Genomic DNA, 22673 nt, shown 5'->3' on the forward strand with positions numbered 1-22673 from the left:
ACCATGTAGAAGAATGAATTAATGCCATTTGCAGGAACATAGATAACATAGAGAAATCACACTCAGTGAAGTAACTCAGATTCAAAGACAAATATCATATGATATCACTTAGAGGTGGAATCTAAAAATACACATCAGTGAACTAACTGAGAAAACATAAACAGACTCAGAGATTGAAAAAAAAACATATGGTTACCAGAGGGGACAGAAATAAATTAGGAGGTTACAGTGAAGAAATACAAAAAATTACATATAAAACAGATAATCAACAAGGACCTATGTATACCAAGGGAGGTCTATCAACACTCTGTAATAACCTATATACGAAAAGAAGCTGAAGATGCATAGATATACGCGTATGTATAACTGAAAAAGTTTCTGTATACCTACAACACACAGAACTTTCGTATATCAATGTTACTCCAATAAAAAGTAAATACTAATCTAATTTAAAATGTGGTAATGAGACACAATATTTGCGTGTTTGTTCTCGCACATTCCACACTAATTTACAAGTCCCAAACAGGATTTCCCCTAAGGCTCCGGTTGCCAGGGTAACCAGAGTAGGGCCCAAGGAAATCCTGCCGCCTTGTGGCCGTTTTCCGCAACAGCAACCTTAAAAAGATTTCTCATGGGCACTCAGTATTCACAAGGACTGCTGGGCTATAAATGATACCTGCCCTCAAAAAATGTAGAGGGGTCAGTGTTTGAAAATAATCGAAAAGTGGGCTGACTTTCAAGAAGACAATTTCAACAGGTAAATTCTACTGACACTGTTTACTAAAAAAAAAAAAAAAACCCATGAAAACATATTCAACATAGCAATTATCAGAGATAGGAAAATCAAAACTACAATGAGGCATCACCGTGCACTGGTCTGAAAGGCCATCGTCAAAAATCTACAATGAATAAATGGTAGAGAGGGCATGGAGAAAAGGAAACCCTTTTATGGTGCTGGTGGGATGTAAATGGTAACAGCCACTATAGAGAACATGAAAGGAAGTGCCTTTAAAAGATAAAATAGAGCTACCACATGAACCAGTAGTCCCACCCCTAAGAGTATATGTGGAGAAAACCAGAATTCGAAAGACCATGCACCCAAGCGTGCACTGCAGCACCAGTTACAATAGCCAAGGCATGAAAGCAACCGTAAAGTCCACTGACAGAAAAATGGATAAAGAGGATGGGGTACATATATATACACAAGGGAATATTACTCAGCCATAAAAAAGTATGAAATGATACCACTTCCAGCAACATAAATGGACCTAGAGATGATCATACTAAGTGACGTAAGTCAGAGAGAGAAACCCAAAAACCATAGGGTATCATTATAATTGGAACCTCAAAACTGATACAAAGGAACTCATTTACAAAGCAGAAAGAGGCCCACAGAATTAGAAAGCCAACTTAGGGTTACCAAAGGAGAAACATCAGGAGGGAAAGAAGGATAATTAGGAGTTTGGGATTAACATATACCCACTAATATATATAAAATCTATCATCCACAAGGACCTACTGTATAGCACAGGCAACTCTACTCAATACCCTGTAATAACCTATAGGGGCCAAGAATACAAAAAAGAATAGATACACATCTATGTATACCTGAATCAAGGTGCTGTACACCTAAAACCAACACAGCATTGTAAAACAACTATGCTCCAATGCGGAATGAACATTAATTTAAAAAATACAACAAAATGTGAACAACATTCCCCTGACGCCTCGGTGATGTGGGCTGCTGTCACATCCCTGGAGCCTCAGCAGCCTTGGGTCCCAGGGCTGGACTGTCCTGGGGCTGAGGGAGCTGGAGAGGATGTGCCAGGAAGTGAGTGCCCACTGGACCTGTCGTGTCTGTCCCCTCTGGCTGAAACCACAGTCTCCAGACCCAGGCCCACCCTTCACAGCTAAACCAAGCCTAGTGCACCCAAACGATGGTGGACCCTTTGGTCTGGAAGAGCACTGAGAAGTCATCTGGTCCCCACGTCTCCTGATGCTGGGGTTCCCACCTCCAGCCTCCTTCCTCAGATTCGCCCCACCTACAGATGACAGCGCCCTCAGCATAGCAGTTTCACAGGGGTTGGGCTTTGGGGGAGGCGGAGAGAGGGTGAAGGGAAAGGGGGAGAGAGGGTGAAGGGAAAGGGGGACAAAGTAATGAGACACAAGCCCTTGGGGGTTTGTTCTGGCACATTCCACTCTCATTTACAACCCAGAAACATGACTTTCATTCACTAAGGCTCTAGTGCTCCAGTAACCAGAGTTGGGCATGAAGAAATCCTGCCACCTTGTGGCCGTTCCTCTTAACAACATTAAAACTGGTGCTTATTGGCATTTAATACTCACAAGGCCTGCTGGGCTGTAAATGACTCCTGCCCTCAGAAATGGCCCATGGTAGGTAATCGACTACAAATACAAAACAGGGCAGGCTTTCAGGAAAACACTTTCAAGTGGTAAATTATACAGTTTTTTTTTTAAGCACATGAAAAGATCCTCAAGATCGCTAATTATTAGAGAAATGCAAATCAAAACTACAAAGGGGTATCACCTCACACCAGTCAGACTGGCCACCATCAAAATGTCTAAAAGCAGTAAATGCTAGAGAGAGTGTGGAAAAAAGGGTACACCAGTGCTGCTGGTTGGAATGTACACTGGTAACAGCCACTGTAGAGAACAGGATGGAGGTTCCTTAAAAACCTAAAAACAGCGGTACCATATGATCCTGTACTGCCACTCAAGGGCAGATATCTGGAGAAAACTATAATTAGAAAAGACAAGTACACCCCAGATATATAGTCACAGATGTGGAAAACAATCTTATGGTTACTTGCGTGAAGAGGGAAAGAGGGATAAATTGGGAAATTGGGATTTACATACACACAGTACTAATTATCAAATAGATAATAAGGACCGAATGTATGGCACAGGGAACTCTACTCAATATTCTCTAATTACTTATATGGGAAAGAATCTTAAAAAGAGTGGATATATGTATAACTGATTCACTTTGCTGTATAGCAGAAACAAACACAACATTGTAAATCAACTATGCTCGTATACATTTTTTTTTTAAAAAGGACTTTTCCTCAAGTTGGAGCCACTTCCGGGGAGGTTGACCACTGTATATCTCTCAAAGTACAGCTGCAAAGGATCTCTGTCAAAGACCAGTCTGTAGATGAGGAAACAGACATTGAGGCCCAGAGAGGTTAAGTCACTTGCCTAACAAGAAACATAGACACCATGTGGCTGACAGGGTCTTGGTGCTCTGGCCGGGTGTCAGGCCTGAGCCTCTGAGGTGGGAGAGCCGAGTTCAGGACATTGGACCACCAGAGACCTCCTGGCCCCTCATAATATCAATCAGCGAGAGCTGATCAATCAGTGAGAGCTCTCCCAGAGATCTCCATCTCAATGCTAAGACCCAGCTCCACTCAACGACCAGCAAGCTACAGTGCTGGACACCCTATGCCAAACAACTAGCAAGACAGGAACACAACCCCACCCATTAGCAGAGAGGCTGCCTAAAATCATAATAAGTTCACAGACATCCAAAAACACACCACCAGACGTGGTCCTGCCCACCAGAAAGGCAAGATCCAGCCTCATCCACCAGAACCCAGGCACCAGTCCCCTCCACCAGGAAACCTACACAACCCACTGAACCAACCTTAGCCACTGGGGGCAGACACCAAAAACAACGGGAACTACAAACCTGCAGCCTGCGAAAAGGAGACCCCAAACACAGTAAGTTAAGCAAAATGAGAAGATAGAGAAATACGCAGCAAATGAAGGAGCAAAGTAAAAATCCACCAGACCAAACAAATGAAGAGGAAATAGGCAGTCTACCTGAAAAAGAATTCAGAGTAATGATAGTAAAGATGATCCCAAATCTTGGAAATAGAATGGAGAAAATACAAGAAACATTTAAGGACCTAGAAGAACTAAAGAGCAAACAATGATGAACAACACATTAAATGAAATTAAAAATTCTCTAGAAGGAATCAATAGCAGAATAACTGAGGCAGAAGAACGGATAAGTGACCTGGAAGATAAAATAGTGGAAATAATTACCACAGAGCAGAATAAAGAAAAAAGACTTAAAATAATTGAGGACAGTCTCAGAGACCTCTGGGACAATATTAAACACACCAACATTCGAATTATAGGGGTCCCGGAAGAAGAAGAGAAAAAGAAAGGGACTGAGAAAATATTTGAAGAGATTATAGTTGAAAACGTCCCTAATATGGGAAAGGAAATAGTCATCAAGTCCAGGAAGCACAGAGAGTCCCATACAGGATAAATCCAAGGAGAAACACGCCAAGACACATATTAATCAAACTATAAAAAATTAAATACAAAGAAAAAATATTAAAAGCAGCAAGGGAAAAGCAACAAATAACATACAAGGGAATCCCCATAAGGTTAACAGCTGATCTTTCAGCAGAAACTCTGCAAGCCAGAAGGGAGTGGCAGGACATATTTAAAGTGATGAAAGGGAAAAACCTACAACCAAGATTACTCTACCCAGCAAGGATCTCATTCAGATTTGATGGAGATATTAAAACTTTTACAGACAAGCAAAAGCTAAGAGAATTGAGCACCACCAAACCAGCTTTACAACAAATGCTAAAGGAACTTCTCTAGGCAGGAAACACAAGAGAAGGAAAAGACCTACAAAAACAAACCCAAAACAATGAAGAAAATGGTAATAGGAACATACATATCGATAATTACCTTAAATGTAAATGGATTAAATGCTCCAACCAAAAGACACAGACTGGCTGAATGGAAACAAAAACAAGACCCATATATATTCTGTCTACAAGAGACCTACTTCAGACCTAGGGATACATACAGACTGAAAGTGAGTGGATGGAAAAAGATATTCCATGCAAATGGAAATCAAAAGAAAGCTGGAGTAGCAATTCTCATATCAGACAAAATAGACTTTAAAATAAAGACTATTACAAGAGACAAAGAAGGACACTACATAATGATCAAGGGATCAATCCAAGAAGAAGATATAACAATTGTAAATATTTATGCAACCAACATAGGAGCCCCTCAATACATAAGGCAGATGCAAACAGCCATAAAAGGGGAAATCAACAGTTAACACAATAATAGTAGGGGACTTTAACACCCCATTTTCACCAATGAATGGACAGATCATCCAAAATGAAAATAATAAGGAAACACAAGGTTTAAATGACACATTAAACAAGATGGACTTAATTGATATTTATAGGACATTCCATCCAAAAACAGCAGAATACGCTTTCTTCTCAAGTCCTCATGGAACATTCTCCAGGATAGATCATATCTTGGGTCACAAATCAAGGGTTGGTATTTTAAGAAAACTGAAATTGTGTCAAGTATCTTTTCTGACCACAACGCTATGAGACTAGATAGGAATTACCGGGAAAAAAACTGTAAAAAATACAAACACATGGAGGCTAAACAATACACTACTAAATAGCCAAGAGATCACTGAAGAAATTAAAGAGGAAATCAAAAAATACCTAGAAACAAATGACAATGAAAACACGACGACCCAAAACCTATGGGACGCAGCAAAAGCAGTTCTAAGAGGGAAGTTTATACCCTGAAAAAAAACATAGTTCAAAAAGAATCATGTACCACAATGTTCATTGCAGCACTATTTACAATAGCCAGGACATGGAAGCAACCTAAGTGTCCACTGACAGATGAATGGATAAGGAAGATATGGCACATATACACAATGGAATATAACTCAGCCATAAAAGGAAACAAAATTGAGTTATTTGTAGTGAGGTGGATGGACATAGAGTCTGTCATACAGAGTGAAGTAAGTCAGAAAGAGAAAATCAAATACCGTATGCTAACACATATATAGGGAATCTACAAAAAAAAAAAAAAAGGTTCTGAAGAATCTAGGGGCAGGACAGGAATAAAGATGCAGATGTAGAGAACGGACTTGAGGACACAGGGAGGGGGGAAGGGTAAGCTGGGACAAAGTGAGAGAGTGGCACTGACATGTATACACTACCAAATGTAAAACCGATAGCTAGTGGGAAGCAGCTGCATAGCACAGGGAGATCAGCTTGGTGCTTTGTGACCACCTAGAGGGATGGGATAGGGAGGATGGGAGGGAGATGCAAGAGGGAGGAGATATGGGGTTATATGTATACATATAGCTGATTCACTTTGTTATACAACATTGTAAAGCAATTATATTCCAATAAAGATGTTTTAAAAAAAAAGTACTTTTCCTGAAATAAATAACAATTAAAAAAATATGGCACAAATTAACTTTCCACGAAAAAGAAACAGACTCATAGAGTACAGACTTGTGGTTGCCAAGGGCCTGGGGCTGTGGGGGAGGGATGGATTGGGAGTTTGGGATTAGCAGATACAAACTATTATATAGAGAATGGATAAACAATAACATCCTACTGTATAGCATAGGGAACTATATTCAATATCCTGTGATAAACCATAACGGAAAAGAATATGAAAAAGAATGTGTGTGTGTGTGTGTGTGTGTGTGTGTGTGTGTGTGTGTGTGTATATATATATGTAACTGAATCACTTTGCTCTCCAGTGGAAATTAACACAACATTGTATATCAACTATATTTCAATAAAATAAATTTTATAAAATAAAGCTGCCATATATGATCCAGAAATCCCACTCTAGGTATACATCCAAAGGAAATGAAAACAAGATGTTGAAGAGAGAGCTTCACACCCATGTTCACTGCAGCATTATTCACAATAACCAAGATATAGAAACAATCTAAGTGTCCATCAACAGCTAAATAGACAAAGACAGGGTATGTGTGTGTGTGTGCGTGCATGCGTGTGTGTGTGATGGAATATTTAGCCATGAGAACAAAAGAAAACCTGCCGTTTGCAACAACATGGATAGAGCTTGAAGGCATTATGCTAAATGAAATAATTCAACAGACAAAGACAAATACTACATGATCTCACTTATATGTGAAATCTAAGAAAGCTAAACTCATAGAAACAGAGAGTAAAATGGTGGTATACTGTAAACCCTGACAGTGTTATTTTTTCTTTCTTCTAATGCAAGTGCCTGACAAACTCTGATTGCCAACACATCCCCTTCAAAGATGGCTATCTCTAATAAATACATTACTAGGCATATAACTAGATAAAGAGCCAGGCCACCTCACTTGTTGTTTCCTCTTCCTGTGCTAAATTCCCATTCTTATGTTATAAATTCACCAATAAAGACTGAGCCAGAGAAACCCTTGGTCCCCACCCTCAACCCCAATAAAAGCAGAACCCCAGTCCCGTGAGGGTGTTCTCTCTCACTACCGTGACCCCACTGTATGGCCCCAGGTTTGCTGTGCAAGTTCCAGGTCCTGTAAGTAATAAACCTTTTTTTTTTTTTAACATCTTTATTGGAGTATAATTGCTTTACAATGGTGTGTTAGTTGCTGCTGTATAACAAAGTGAATCTGCTATACACATACATATATCCCCATATCTCCTCCCTCTTGCGTCTCCCTCCCACCCTCCCTATCCCACCCCTAAACCTTTTTTGTTGTTGTTGTTGTTTCCTTATGGTTGTTGTACGCCTTAAATTTATAGAATGTTGTATGTCAATTATATCTCAATTTAAAAAACAAAGGAAACAAGAAAAAAACAAAAGAAACAAGAAATGAGACTCTGTGAGTCTCATTCATTCACATTCCATTGTCCAAAACAAGTCACATGGCCAACTCAACATTAGTGGGTTAAGAAAATATACTCTTCCCATGAAGGTGTGTGGGGAGAGGGTAGGAATGAAGGGAGAATAAATATTTGCTAAATAAAAATATCATCTCTCCCGAGCCACGTGGAAAGCTGGGCATGAAAGGATGATCTCACCTGGAAAGCACTCAGGTAAGGATACAGGGAGAGGTAGAAGTGATGATGGTGCTATGGGCTTGTTGTACAAATGGCCTCGTCAGCTGAAGAGCACAGACAGCGCTTTCCTGAGCACAATACGAGAGAGGCCTGTCGGAGAAAAAGTATAAACTGCTGCAACATTTTTGTTTAACAATATTCATTGAAATATAAAATGCACACACTTTTTTTTTTTAATCTACAATTTCTCTCCTAAAATAGTATTTGTCTGAATATACTAACCAAATTACATCAAGGAGAGCAGTGTTTACACTACAACACAGAAAGTGGGAAATAACCTAAATATCAGAAGAACGTGGTTAAATAAACCATTCTAGATCCATAAAATTGGACATTCTGCAACTGTTAATAAACAAAACACAAACACTTGATGAGGAATAGTCAAATTTTTCTACGGCAGGACAATCAAACTAAGACAGAAAGAAAAAATAAATGACACATGCCCTTTGTGGTGGGCCTTTCCCAAGGTGCAGTGTGCATCTATATTATATATTAACCAGACCTCCTCAAAGCAGAAGGATGAAATCAACCTTTGAGAAAAATCTGTCCCTTTCTTCAGATGCCAGCATTATAATTCTAAGATTAATATTTCTTTTTCATCTTATACAAGGGGTCACATTGACCAAAGGCTTGTTCTGTACATGCATAACTGACTAAAAAAAATAACTGTGATGAACTATGTGCACAATGCTAACCTGTCAATATGACTAAATTCTTCATCTCAAAAATGTATGAAACTGCATCTCTAACTCCTCATCAGTGGACCAGTTCTCAGAGCTTCTGAGAATCTATTGCCTGGGTTATAATCCTCCGTTTGACTCGAATAAAATTCTCTTTTCTTTCTTCTCAGCTTGACTGTTATTTGATTTTTCGTCTACATTTTCCTGGCATAATCGGCAGGATATTAGAGACACCCACCAGGCGACATCCGGAGTCTACCCGGAAGCCGTGCTCCACACCAGCACGGGCCCTTTGAGCCCCACCAGCTCCTTAGTACTCCTCAGGTGCTTTGGTGAGTTCTCCTGATATCCAGACATCATTGCTTTAAATGACATCCTGAATTTTATTCAAGCTGGGTTTTTTGGGGGGAGGGGCGGGGGCAGGTTGGTTTGTTTTGTTTTTGTTTTTTTGCTTAAGACAGAATCTTAAAAGGCACCAGTGCACTTTCCTAGGAAGGGACCTGACCTAGGGGGTATCTAGGCAGGACGCCTAGGGAAACAGGTGGTTAATCTCTGTTAATTTTGGCTCAAACTGAAAACAAGCCAATATATGGTCTGAACGAACTGTGTGCTAATGAAATGAGAGACTGAGCCTACTCAACTCCAAAGAAAAAGGGACATCTGCTCCTTCCGGCCACAAGGCATTCTCAGGTGACTGAGAAGCTAGCAGAAGTGCCTGAGGAAACGGTTCCACAGAGAATCCCTCTACTGCCGTTAAGTAAGTTCCGCTTGCCAGCGGGGCATAACAATGGCTGATCACTGGAGCCCCAAGCACCCTCGGCAGTTTCAAACTGTGGGCAGGAGAAACAGAGACACTAAGAGAGTCAAATCGACCCAAGGGTAACTCCTTGGGGAGCTAGACTCAGAAGCAACACATATCCGATCCATCACATTGCCCTTAGAAAAGTGTTCAGGTCATATCTCTTATCTGAATCAGGCTACCAAATTAATAATGCGAAATTGTGCTTCAAAGGCCAAACAGCTCCGGAACAGACAGCCACCTATGGGAACACCAGCTGGGTTTATGTATAATACCCATGGGACTGACAGTTGCAAGTATTTAACCAAATAGGAAAATTTGACCAAAGATAACTTGTCCTGGAGATAGCCAAAATGGGGCACTTTTGATTTACCTAAATTGATTTATTTGCGTGCTCAATTAGAAAAAGCCAGCTATAAAATCAAACAACCAGAATGGGAGGCATATTTTAATTGGTACCTGGCAGCCTCAAGATGAGGAAATAATGGCTTCACTGCAAGAAACAAACCAAAAATGATTAGAAACAGTGGCTAAGTTACAAAAAAGCCTCGGAAGCCATTGCTTTCTAAAACCTTACGGAAAGGAGAGAAGGAAAAAGCTGCCAAAATTATGAATGTGCAGCTATAGCAGTTTGGCGGCCCTCCAAAACTAACCGGCCCAAATTCCAGCCAGTCGCGAAATGACCGCACCTGTTTTTATTGCAAAAAATCTGGACTTTAAAAAAAATTATTTATTTATTTATTTATTTATTTTTGGCTGCGTTGGGTCTTTGTTGCTTTGCGCAGGCTTTCTCTAGTTGCGGGGAGCAGGGGTTACTGTTCGTTGCAGTGCACGGGCTTCTCATCGCGGTGGCTTCTTTCATTGCGGAGCACAGGCTCTAGGCGCGTGGGCTTCAGTAGTTGTGGCTCGCGGGCTCCAGAGCGCAGGCTCAATAGTTGTGACGCATGGGCTTAGTTGCTCCGCAGCATGTGGGATCCTCCCGGACCAGGGCTCAAACCCATGTCCCCTGCATCGGCAGGCAGATTCTCAACCACTGCGCCACCAGGGAAGCCCAAAAAAATCTGGACTTTTTTTTTTTAATAAATTTATTTATTTTTGGCTGCATTGGGTCTTCATTACTGCGCTCGGGCTTTTCTCTCTCTAGTTGTGGCGAGTGGGGGCTACTCTTCCTTGCGGTGCGCGGGCTTCTCATTGCAGTGGCTTCTCTTGTTGCGGAGCTTGGGCTCTAGGCACATGGGCTCAGTAGTTGTGGCTCGCAGGCTCAGCAGTTGTGGCTCGCGGGCTCTAGAGCGCAGGCTCAGTAGTTGTGGCGCACGGGCTTAGTTGCTCCGCAGCATGTGGGATCTTCCTGGACCAGGGCTCGAACCCGTGTCCCCTGCATTGGCAGGCAGATTCTCAACCACTGGGCCACCAAGGAAGCCCAAAAAATCTGGACATCTTAAAAGAGATTGCCACAAATTCAAGCGAGACTTAGAACAAGGTAAAATTACAAAGGCATGGGTTGCTCCAAGGATTACAAGAGGGCATTTCCCCTCCTCCTCACAAATACCTTAGGGGAAATTGAAATAATCGGAGAGGAAACTACTAAGACCCTGTAGACAAGGGGGCTACATTGTCTGTTCTTAACCTTACCCTTATTCACTGCCCTGTGCCTCAGAATAAACAATCAATTCAAATGGCAGGCGTTTCAAATTTACTTATGCAGTTTTTTTTCTACAGATGATTTAAAGAACATTTATTTTTATTGAAGTATAGTTAATTTATAATGTTAAAAGTGTACAGCAAAGTGATTTGGTTATACATATACATATATACATATATATATTCTTTTTCAGATTCTTTTCCATTATAGGTTATTACAAGATATTGAATATAGTTCCCTGTGCTATACAGTAGGTCCTTGTTGTTTATCTATTATATATATAGTAGTGTATATCTGTTAATCCCAAATTCCTAATTTATCCCTCTTCCCTCCTTTCCCCTTTGGTAACCATAAGTTTGTTTTCTATGTCTGTGACTCTATTTCTGTTCTGTAAATAAGTTCATTTGTATCATTTTTTTAGATTCCACATATAAGTGATATCATATGATACTTGTCTTTCACCAAATGTCGTAAATGTCCACTGACAGATGAATGGATAAAGAACATGTGGTACATATATACAATGGGATATTACTCAGCCATAGAAAAGAATGAAATAATGTCATTTGCAGCAACATTGATGGACCTAGAGATTATCATACTAAGTGAAGTAAGTGAGATAGAAAGGCAAATATAGTATGCAGAGTTTTTTAATCAGAGCCAATAACTTTTCAGCTAGGAACTATCGCAGGAAGACATATATTCCTTTTTCATAAAATGTGCTCTAACTTATCTGATAGGACGAGACCTTTTAGAGGCATGTAACGCCCATACTGCCTTTTTACCTAAAGGTGAAATGATTTTAGATTTAGAAGATATAGCTGTAGATTGGAACATAGATACTGAAAAAAATGGTTATGAAAACAAAAATTCAAACAAATCAAGAGTAAATTAATGATTTACTATTACAAGTGCCTGAGAAATTGTGATCATCTTCTTCCTCAGATACTGGGAAACTTAAAATGGCTACTCCTATTAAAGTAACTACTGATAATTCCCAACCTCTGCCCAATATCCGACAATATCCACTCAGACCAGAGACATTCAATGGAGTAAGACCTAATATTCAGGAATTCCTTAAGAAAGGATTTATAATTCCTTGTACCAGTTCTTGTAATATTCCCATTTTCCTGGTAAGAAAGACAAATGGAAAAGACTGCAGGTTTGTTCAGGACCTTGGAGCTATAAACAATATTGTGATTCTTTGCCACCCTGTGGTTCCCACTAATCCTCACACTCTGCTCTCAGCCATTCCAGCAGACACCTGTTACTTCTCGGTAATAGACCTATGTAGTGCATTCTTTAGTATTCCAGTAGAAAAAGAAAGCCAATACCTCTTCACCTTTACATGGGTTGATTGTCAGTACACCTGGGTGGGTATGCCACAAGGCTATACAGAAAGCCCTACTTATTTTTCTCAAATACTTAAAGCTGATTTGGCTGATGTATACTTTCCTAATGGCTTTGCATTCAATACATAGATGGTTTACTTTTGTGTCCTAGAACTGAACAGGACTGCCAAAGAGACACTATCCATCTACTGCAACAATTAGCTTCTAAAGGGCATAAGGTGTCCAAAAACAAACTACAATTCTGCTTACCAATTGTGAGATAATCTGGTCATTTAATATCTAAGGAAGGATTATTGATTGATTCTGAAAAAATTAAGGGAATCCTAGCTTTCTCACTCCCCAAAACAAAAAAACAACTAAGAGGATTTGTAGGTCTAACCAGATTGTAGGTCTAACTCAATTGTGGGAATTGAGTACCTAGTTTTTCCTGCACTGCCCAACCTCTCTATGCATTACTTTAGTCTGACCAGCCAGACCCAACTGAATAGACGACAGAAGGAGAAAGGTTATAAATGCTTTAGAATCTGCATTATCCTAGGCTTTAGCATTAGGCCATCCTAACTATAAACTACTAATTTTCCTCTTTGTGCATGAAGATAGAGGAAACAGCCTGGGTATATTAACTCAGAGGCATGGTGACCAGCATTGACCCACTGGATATTACAGTCAGCAGCTAGATTCGGTGGCAAGAGGGTTCCCACCTTGTATGAGGTTTGTTTCAGTGACACTCTCTTACGCAAAGCTACTGAAGAACTTGTAATGAAGTCCCCTCTGACTATTTATGTTCCTCACTCAGTTGAATCTCTCAAATTCTCATCATACTCAACACTCTTCTATGAGTCACTTGGCCTCTTATGAAGTACTGTTACTCTTTTCACCCAATATTACTTTGGCTGGATGTAAGAGTCTTAACCCCAAAACTTTGTTTCCAGCACCTCAAGATGACAACAACCATGACTGCCCCATGCTGACTATCTTCTCACTCCTAGGACTGATTTACAAGAAGTTCCCATTGATAATCCTGATTTAATTTGGTTTACAGATGGATCCTTTTTAAAGGATGAACAGGGACATTATCTGTTCTATATGCAATAACATCTATAGTAGAAGTACTTGAAAGTTCTTATTTACCAGACATCAAATCAGCCCAACAAGCTGAATTGATTGCATGGATTAGGGCTTGTCAATTAACCAAAGATCAAAGAGCCAATATTTATACTGATAGCCACTATGCCTTCACAGTGGCTCATGTTTTTGGAATGCTATGGAAACAGAGAGGATTTCCTATCTCTTCTGGCCAGCCAATAAAGAATGGACAGCTAATCTCAAAACTATTAGACTCCATTCAATTGTCCAAACAGCTGGACATCATTAAAATACCCGGACATTCCAAATCTGATTAAACAGAAGCCAAAGGGAATCGACGGGTTGATGCTGAAGCTAAACGAGCTGCCTTAAGTCTTCTTCCCTCCCAATACTGAGAATATCCTCTGCTCAACCATAACTCTGATGAAACTGTCCAGAAATTTCCTTTGTAGGCACAAGAATCAGCTTCAGAAAATGAAAAGCAGGCCTGGAAGGAAAAAGGGGGATTTTTTTGATCCCATCTCACAAACGTGGTTCAGACCAAATACGAGGCTTATGGTACCTTAAGTGCTCAATTACTGTAACTGCAACAGGTACATTCCCGGAGCCCCTGGAAAAAATGGTACTATGGGGAAAACAATGTATCTGGAAACCCTCTCCCACTATAGCTCATAAGATTTATGACCGATGTTTTATCTACCCCAAACATAATCCTGGTAAACCCCTTCATGGCTCTCAAGGCCACTTTCCCCTCTCAAAGGGACCCTTTGAAGTTTGGCAACTGGACTTTATCCAGGTGCCTTCCTCTCAAGGCTACAAATACATCCTGGTAATGGTATGCCTGTTTTCACACTGGGTGGAAGCATTTCCTTGCAGGAGAGCAATGACCTTAACAGTAGGCAAATTACTACTGGAAAGAATAATTCCAGTTTGAGGAATTCCTTTGAGTTGCATAGTGACCAGGGTACCTATTTTACTGGACAGGTCATTAAATCCACTTGAAAGATTTGGCCAGTAATGCAGCATTTTCACTGTGCCTATTCCCCTCAACCCTCAGGATTAATAGAAAGGACTAATAGCACAATTAAAACACAACTGGGGGACTTCCCTGGTGGCGCAGTGGTTAAGAATCCGCCTGCCAATGTAGGGGACACGGGTTCGAGCCCTGGTCTGGGAAGACCCCACATGCCACGGGGCTAAGCCCATGCACCACAACTACTGAGCCTGCACTCTAGAGCCCGTGAGCCACAACTACTGAGCCCGTGTGCTGCAACTACTGAAGCCCAGGCACCTAGAGCCCATGCTCCGCAACAAGAGAAGCCACCACAGTGAGAAGCCTGCGCACTGCAACGAAGAGTAGCCCCCGCTCGCCGCAACTAGAGAAAGCCCATGAACAACAGCGAAGACCCAATGCAGCCAAACATAAATAATAAATTAATTAATTAATTTTTAAAAAATACACAACTGGCTAAGTTTTCAGAGGCTTTTAATCTTCCATGGCCAAAATCTCTGCCCTTGGTACTCCTCAACCTTAGGTCTACCTCCTTTGGTAAACATTAATTGCCTCCTTTTGAAATAATTACTGGGTGACCTATGCATATAGATGAAGGAATATATGAACCAACGATTCTTAAAGGTGATAGTCTACATTACTGTCAGGGACTCATCAAAGCGCTTAAAGACAATGAAAAATTAGTAACTGATTCCTTCCACAATGAGCTCCCAGGAGAAAAAGACCTTAAGGACCATGAGTTACAACCTGGAGATTTTGTCCATTGGAAAAGACAAAATAAAGGACTGTTTACAAGCACGTTGGAAAGGACTATATCAGGTATTATTAACAAATCCCTGTGTTGCAAAACTTAAAGGAGTAAGCTCTTGGATTCACATTTCTCACCTCAAAAAGGCCTCCCTCATGAATGGACTGCAACTCCTATTTCTGAGTTTCTAACCCGGCTTCCACCAACTAAGAAAGGCCCCACCAAGCCTTGTCACCAAGAAGATGACAGCAGTGGTAGACAGCTAACCCAAGAGTTGAGGCCAGGCCTGAAAGACTTATCTTACTAGTTCAAACTATCTCTCTATCAAAATGTCTATCAAAATTGAAAGTTATTGTTCTATTTCTAGCCATGATTTTGTGCCAATGTTTAGGATGGAAAGAAAACTCTTTGGCAAAACTATCACAAAGTACAGCTGCTGGGGGCAATTTAACTGATTGTTGGATCTGTCACCAAATTCCTTGGTCAATACAAGACCAATTTAAACCCCCTGTAATTCCTGTCACTGACTTCAGATGTTCCTAATGTTACCACTTACTCAGATCAACCTCCTTCTGGCCTAACCTTTCAGGTTCAAATTTCCAACACATTAGTATATCCTTCCCTTGTCTGACACTACCCTCGATTCTTAGAGACCAGACACAACTTACCCTAGAACCCCCTCGCTCTGTCCCTTACTTGATTAACAGATGTATTAAATTAAAAAAATACAAGTCACTTATGCCAGCAACCCCTCAAATATCATACAGATAGCTTTTGGAAAGCCTGCAAAAGAAATACCCATGGTTTAATACTATGTTAACAAAACTTCCCATTAAGGAAGCTATCAATGAAAGCACTCTGGGAGGAATCACTTGTGCTACCCGAGGTTTTGTCTTCGTACGTGGTGTTGGAACTAACCCACTTTCCCAAGGATGGGCACATAAATGTCTAAATAGCTGGCAAGTAGAAGGTTTATGCTATTGGGACATTATGTTACCCCACTGTCTATATACCAAGAGACAGATGGACCTCCTTTTTCTCCCCATTAAGGGGTCAAGAGATCCATGCTAGCAAGATACCAAAATACATGGTGGCAAAGTCTTTGGGGAATCTTGGTTCCTAGCGCAGGAGTATATGTAAACAGGGATATGCTTAGAAATCTATCAGCCACCATTGGTCAAATGGCTGAAGAAACCACAAAAAAGCACTGCAGCACAGCAGAAATCCCTAAATTCCTTAGCCCAAGTAGTATTAGATAACAGAATTGCCTTAGATTTTCTACTGGCCACACGACTTTGTGCTACTGCTCACACTACTTGTTGCACTTCTGTCAACACCTCTGGAGAGGTTTAGACATGCCTGGAAAAAATTTTCCAAAAAGCAAAATGGTTACAAGATGTAAAAAAGACTGCCCTTTTATTTTATTATTTTTTTTTAAGGAATTCCTTTATTTTTATTTTTTATTTACTTATTTATTTATTTTTGGCTGTGTTGGGTCTTCGTCTCTGTGCGAGGGCTTTCTCTAGTTGAGGCAAGCAGGGGCCACTCTTCATCGCGGTGCGCGGGCCTCTCACTATCGCGGCCTCTCTCGTTGTGGGGCACAGGCTCCAGACGCGCAGGCTCAGTAATTGTGGCTCACGGGCCCAGTTGCTCCGCGGCATGTGGGATCTTCCCAGACCAGGGCTCGAACCCGTGTCCCCTGCATTGGCAGGCAGATTCTCAACCACTGCGCCACCAGGGAAGCCCAAGACTGCCCTTTTAAATGACCTGTTTAGTTGGCTCCCCTCAGGACTAGGCAACTTTTTCCTCTCTGCTTTACAGACAATCGTTATTATCATAATATGTGTATAATATGTGTTGTCATCCATTCCCTGGCTATCAGATTACTCACGACATTTATCACTGCTTGCTTTAAAAGCACACGTGTCAAAAGCACACGTACAATGACTGTACAACAAACTGAGATGACTGATCAAATGTACAATCTATAAAATTTTTCTCCATCAATATATTTATATGCTTGTTTACTGCATTTGATTAATTTACTATGATATATATATAATGCTTAAATGAATTGAAACTGCTGATCACATCTATAATTCTATATAAGATACTAGACATGCACAATGCACATATAAGATACAACTGGACATGCAGAATTGACTATAAGTCCTTGACAAGCATTCTACTAACATAGCCCCCGAAAAGGAAAGAAAGAGTTGGGCTATCAAGGCCCAGCGCTGAGGGACATGATCTGGGGCAGGTAAGCAACCACCCCGGCATCGAGGGACCAAATAGTTGATCACCTAATGCTTTTTATGAAAAGATTTATGATCAAAAGGGGGAAGATGATGAGGAAAAATCATAAATTTTTCTATGGTAGGACAATAAAACTAAGAGAGAAAGAAAAGAATAAATGACATATGCCCTTTGTGGTAGGCCTTTCCCAACGTGCAATGTATAATACATCTACATTATACGTTAACCAGACCTCCTCAAAGCAGGAGGATGAAGTCAACCTTTGAGAAAAATTGGTCCCTTTCTTCAGATGCCAGCATTGTAATTCTAAGATTAATATTTCTTTTTCATCTCATACAAGGGGTCGCATTGACCAAAGGCTTGATCTATACATACATAACTGACTAAAAAAAAAAAAATCTTTGAGGCCCTGTGTGCACAGTGCTAACCTGTCAATATGACACATAAATTCTTTGTCTCAAAAATGTATAAAACTGCATCTCTAACTCCTGATCAATAGAGCAGTTTTCAGAGCTTCTCAGAATCTGCTTCCTGGGTTGTAATCCTCAGTTTGGCTCAAATAAAATTCTCTTTTCTTTCTTCTTAGCTTGACTATTATTTGATTTTTTTGTTGACACACTCTACACATGCACGTGTATAGAAAGGTCTGAGATATATTATTAAATTTAAAAAATCAAAGTTCAGAAAAATGATCAAATAGTGCAAACTGGCAAAGAAAACCATAACCCAAACTGTCAATAAATATGGAAACATGCTCAATCTCCGTAGTAATTGGGGGTTTCTAATTATAAAAACCATAAGATACCATTTAACCCTCAGAAAATTGACAAAGTTACTTCTGATAATATCAAGTGTTGGCAAAAATATGGAATAGCAGGAACTCTTACACGTTAGCAATAGTATAATTTACAAGTTATAAAGGAACCTGCCTCTTGGGGCTTCTGCCTGATAGAGATACAGCTACGATATGGAAGTAACAAAACCTTTCATTTTCTTTTTTGATAAAGGTATAATAATGTATAGATCACACACAGACTATGAATTTTAAGAAAGTACTTGAAAAAGGCTTTTATGGCATCCAGCTGGACTGTATGAAGCCATGTGGGTTGACAATTAGAAAAATTAGGAGCATCCACAGCCAGATAAATAAACAAAGAGTTCAGGTTGATTACTCAGCCGAAGGGGATCTAGAATGGGCTCTCTCAACATCTTGGGGGACAGGATGGATGGCCTGCTCACCCAGTGGATAAACTCTTCAACACACTGCACATCCAACTGATTTGCTGGACAAAGAAAAAGATTCAAAAACACTGGACAGATAACATGGATGTGTGCACAAATGACAAAGCAGAATGTTAGAGGCATCAGTGTTCAATGGTTGAGTTCAGAATAGTAAGGATGTGGTTTATCAGCAGTTCATGTAAAACGGAAGTGGGAGGGTTTTTGTTCATTATAAGATCACTTTGAGTCAATGGCATGATGTGGCAACGCCCCCACCTCAAAGTCTGTATTGCAGACTAAGCTATACTGTTAGAAGAGCTCAGAAGAGGGTGAGCTGATTAATTAGATTATTATATGAAGTGCCAAGTTCAGATTTGGTTTCTGCATTTGAAGAAGAACACTGAAACGATATTTCTATTGATGATTTATGAGGCATTTACTATGTTCCAGAGACTGACTACACACACACACACTCACAATAGAGTAAGTTTTGTGCCACTTAATAGTTATATTATGAGGCAGGTACTAAAATCCCCATCTTAGAAACTACAGCTCAGAGAGGTCAAGTCTGCACAGCTTGTAAAAAGTCAAGCCAGGACTCAAGCCCAGGTCTCTAAATGTAAAGCCCTGGCCCTTGCCTGTGACATCCTACCACTTCCAACTGGAGGGTGGCCAGAGACAGGCCAAGCTGGAGAGTGGTCCAGCAGTGAGGACAGTGGGAAGAGAACTCCTAGAGCAGACACTCTCAACACGTGGCACATGCCTATGTGGTATGATTTCTGGAGTAGAACCAATCACTGGGCCCAGAAGGCTGCTATGAACTAATCAACAGCCGGTCATGAAGATAGAAGATGAAAACTATGACCACCTTAATAGTCATATAATGACTATTCATAGATCACAGTCAGTAAATAACCTGACATCTTCTGGAGACACTGACCGCTGCCTCATCTCAGTCATCTGTGCCCACTCTGTCCCACCACCTAGACTTTAGTCAAGGTTCACCTACGGCCAAGAACGAGCCGACAGAACTCTAGGGTCACTTTGGCCTAAGTCAGAACTCAGAGAGGCTCAAAGTGGGGAGCTGAACCCTCCAGGTACAACTACTATTCAGATATTTCCAAACCACCGGAGGGAGCAGCATAAGAAACATGAATGCTAAATGCTCCGGCAAGAAGCGACTTAAGTCAGGTTCATGAGACTGAATCCCAGGGATTTTCCTTTATCCACTGCAAGGGAGAAAGTCACTTACCCTTTGAGGGAGCTGGGCTATGAGCCTGGAGCTACCAGCTGCCATTCTGCCACCTCATGAGGAAGGTCTGCTTGGTAACAAAGGCCTCACTCACAGAGGAGAGCACTGCTTGGGGTTGGAGAGAGATTCCTAGGGTGAGTGACATCTGTACTTGCTATCTATTGCTGTGTAACAACTACCCCGACGCGCGTTTGTCATCTCACAGTAGCTGTGGGTCAGGAATGCAGGGGTGCTTACTGGGTGGTTCTGACTCGGGATCTCACAAGGCTGCAGTCAAGATATTGACCAGGACTACGGTCTTCTCAAGGCCCCCCTGGGGGAAGGGCTCCACTTACATGGCCGTCCACCGGTCTCAGAGGACCCACTTCCAAGCTCACTCACACAGCCGTTGGCAGGCCTCAGGTTCTTGCTAGCTGAGGGCTGGAAACATCCATTTCTTGCCACCTGGGCCACCCCACAGTGCTACTCACAACACGGCAGCTTGACTGCCCCAGCTGGAGAACTCTGGGAAAGCACGAGTGACCAACAGCAAACAAGACAGAAGTCAGCCCTTTTGTGCCCCAATCTGGGAAATGCCATCCCGTCACTTTTGCCATATTCTATTTGTTAGAAGCAAGTCTCCAGGTCCAACCTCATACTCAAGAGAAGGGGATTACACAGGGCAACAATACCAGGAGGCAAGAATCACTGGGAACCACTTTAGAGACTGCCTGACACAAAACCATTTGAGCCCCTGGAGCCAGCCATGCCTGAAGTCAGATCCTTCCTGGTCTTTTCAGTTATGAGAGGCAATATAGCCTCCTTTTGCAGAAATCAGTTTGAGTTGGCTTTCTGTCATGTCGTGTGCAGCCCACAGAGCCCTTCACTAATACATTAACATACATGCTGAAAGCAAACATCATCAATAAAACCAGAGTGGCAAGGGTGAGATCAACAGAACAAGCTTTCCCTGGAATGGACACGTAAGCCGACCAGAATTCTTAAATGTCCTATATGATCCTTGATGATATTTTTGGATTTTTTTTCTGCCTGGATTTATTCTAGCATTCTGAGATTCTGCTCAGCTAATTTAGCAAGCCGGTGTCAGTGTGAGAGCATGCCAAGCGCAGAATTTTACTGCCAAAAATGACAGTGAATAGAATTAGACCATGAGAAGTGCAATTAGTTTGACATGCTATTAACACCCCAAGCACGAACACAGAAGGAAAAGCTTGAAAAAAAAAAAAGGAAAGTTAAAATAAAAATAAGTTTAGCTCAGTTAATGGCAAACGATAAAATAAAATTATATACTACCCAAAATTTGATTTTTTTTTGTTTGCAATGCCAATTGAATGAAAATACTATCTATATACAAATGATGTGAAAATTTGATAATGACTTGTATAATTTTAGCAAGAAGACAGCCTATCATGTTTCTCTGGCTAAGGAACCATACTGAGACTTGAGAATGTTCCCTCTACACCCATCCTTAAAATGTGTCCTATTTAGCACCCAATCATGGTAGACGATGTCACTTGTCTCCCCATACTAACCATGAGAAAAAAAAGCCAGATAAATTGGTTTGCTTTAGAAAAATATATCGCCTGTGCAGTATCGCCTAAAATACATTAAAGAAAAATGTCAGTAATGATGTTCTTAATAGAACCTTTTCACGTGCACAGCGGTGTTCCACCTCCCTCTAAATCAAGTGTCAAACCTGAGCGTGCTTCCGAATCATGGGGGGCTTGTTAAAACCCAGATGGCTGGGCCCTGACCCCAGAGTTTCCGCTGCTGCTGGTTGGGGACCACACCCCGAGAACTGTGCTCCAATGTTAAAGGAACTCGCTCCTCTTGCAGGGACCCCCAGGCTCCTTGCTCATTCCTGCAGCCTGTAGAACTCTGCCCTCTCTCTGGGCATCACTATTTCTCCACCTGACACCCTCTCTCTTCACTTTTGATGTTTCTCCTAACCTCCAAGAAAGGCAACTCACGCTGCTACCAACTTCCTCAAAAGAATTTCAGATTTCCCAGTTTCACTTTAAAAAGTGCGGGGTGTGACTGGATACCACCTGACGTCTTGCTTAGCCAGTAACAAAATTGGAATCAGAATACTGACTGAGTTGAAAATATTAGCAGCAGAGTAGAATTCTAGTTGATCTATTATACAGCCTAAGAGAATGTTATTACTTAAATGATATTGCATTCATTCAATTAAATTCCCGATTTTTTTTTTCTTGTACTAAACAATTGTTTGGGAAAAGAAAAGTGAAGAAATTCAAACAAACGAGATTTTAGTGCCATTCAGGGACAATGATTTCTTAAATTAGATCTTTTTCCTCTTTGTTCAAACAATTTGTGTTTAGACAGAGCCCAGGCATGTATTCAGACTTCAAGGGGAAAATATATTCAAAACAGATGAAAGAGTTTATTAGTTGCACAACAAAGAAATGTCATCCAATTTTATATATGTCAGTCTAAGAAAATTTGAAGCTGTCATCAACTGTAACCAAAAGAATAGAAAAAATGTTTAAAGCAATTCTACATTTCTTGGCCTTTATTCACCAAACCGCTAAAGCAAATTGTTTTTCAGAACCACCCAGAACAGAAGATGCCAGAGGGTGGTTTCAAAGAGTTTCTAATGAAAATCTGCAGTGTTTATTCTGATCTCCATGTGAAATGGAGTTGGTCTGTTGTGTTTTTTATTTGTTTTGTTTTCGTTTTTCT

At 40.8% G+C, this 22673-nt stretch overlaps 1 protein-coding gene across 4 annotated transcripts in view; it reads right to left on the reverse strand.

Annotated features, from left to right (window-relative positions):
- The window catches only part of LOC309666255 (uncharacterized protein), a 111355-nt gene that overhangs the window by 32172 nt on the left and 56510 nt on the right, over positions 1-22673 (reverse strand). The window contains exon 2 of one of the 4 annotated variants that reach the window (XR_014266964.1): positions 7585-8009. The exons of the other annotated variants lie outside the window; for them this stretch is intronic. The gene's annotated coding sequence lies outside the window, so the exon portion shown is untranslated. Of the gene's footprint in view, positions 1-7584; positions 8010-22673 lie in introns of those variants that run through there. 4 annotated transcript variants of the gene reach the window in all.

Source organism: Balaenoptera physalus (genome assembly GCF_965194825.1).
Source record: "Balaenoptera physalus genome assembly, chromosome: 8".
Taxonomy (NCBI): Eukaryota; Metazoa; Chordata; class Mammalia; order Artiodactyla; family Balaenopteridae; genus Balaenoptera; species Balaenoptera physalus.